Source organism: Pipistrellus hanaki (genome assembly GCF_964339955.1).
Source record: "Pipistrellus hanaki genome assembly, chromosome: 2".
Taxonomy (NCBI): domain Eukaryota; kingdom Metazoa; phylum Chordata; class Mammalia; order Chiroptera; family Vespertilionidae; genus Pipistrellus; species Pipistrellus hanaki.
In genome coordinates, this window is record NC_140504.1 from 53684869 (window position 1) to 53686310 (window position 1442).

The window sequence follows — 1442 nt, forward strand, 5'->3', positions numbered from 1 at the left end:
TATATTTATTTGATGATTTTCCAAGTTGAGAGAATATGAACACAATTTTAGTATCTGATTTTATTTGTATTATACCTTTTTGATTTTTATGAATTTATTCGCATGAACATGGGCCTTTTGGGTTGCTGATGATTTTATCCCTTTATGTTTGTACGTTTGATGCTCTTAAGTAAAAGGGCAGTAATATAGGCTGGATCCTGTCCAAAGAAACTTTCTCTTAGTATGTTAACTTCTCTTGTTTTCAAATGCAACAGAGATGTTTTCCTGGACAGTACTTCTGTGGACCATGAAAAGGAAAGCAATAAAACAAATTCAGAAAAGGAAAGGCAGAGGAGGGCTTTATGATAGTAATAAAAAAGTCAGTGAAAAAACTGTCAGGATTTGGTCATTGCAAAAATAGCACTTTTTAAGTACAGGATGATTGTATTAGTTTTTATTGCTGCCTAACAAATTACTAGAGTTCAGCAGTTTAAAATCCCACCTGTTTGTCATCTTGCAGTTTTGTAGGTCAGAAGCCCAGGCAGGCTAGGCTGGGCTCTCTGCCCGGGGTCTAACAGGCTGAGACCAAGTTGTCAGCCAGGCTGCATTCCCTAGGAAGAATCTGCTTCCTGCCTCATCCAGTGTGATGGCTGAATTTAGATCCTCTGTTTTAGGACTGAAATCCCCATTTCCTTGCTGGCTGGCAGGGGCTAAACTCTTGAAAACTATCCGCATTTCTTGTTACATGGCTGTCTCCCTCTTCAAGTTAGCAACAGTGTGTTGGATCCTTTTCATTCTTGGAGTATGACTTCCTTTTTTGATGTAAGCTACACAAACAGCTTTTATAGTTTGTGTGATTAGTTTAGGCCTACCGTGATAATCAGCATCTTCCTTACATCTGCAGATCCCTTTGGCCAAGTAATAAAGATCACAGATGTAATATTTCACATTCACCATCTGAGGGATTAGAGAGGGATATCATGGAGAGCCATTTAGGGTTTTGCCTACCACAATTTAAGCCACATGGCTCTGGCACAGGGAGATTGACCCACTGGGTCATGGGTAGGCCTGTGTATTTAGTATGTTGATCTTGGTCAGATTATGCAGTTGGAAGTGAGCAATGCAAGTATTAAGTGCTTGCCATTCTTTTAATAGAACTTTTAAGCACATGCTGTGGGTCAGATACTATCTTAGTTGTTGGGGGTATTGATAACAAGACCTAATGTGAAGATGGTATCCTAGTCTTTTTTAAATATAACTTATTATGATAATTTAAGTCGAGTCTACATTCTTTATTTTTATTTATTTATTTTTTTTTTTAAAGGAAACTCCCTATTTTAAAAAAATATATATTTTATTGATTTTTTACAGAGAGGAAGAGAGAGGGATAGAGAGTTAGAAACATCGAGGAGAGAGAATCATTGATCAGCTGCCTCTTACACACCCTCTACTGGGGATGTTCC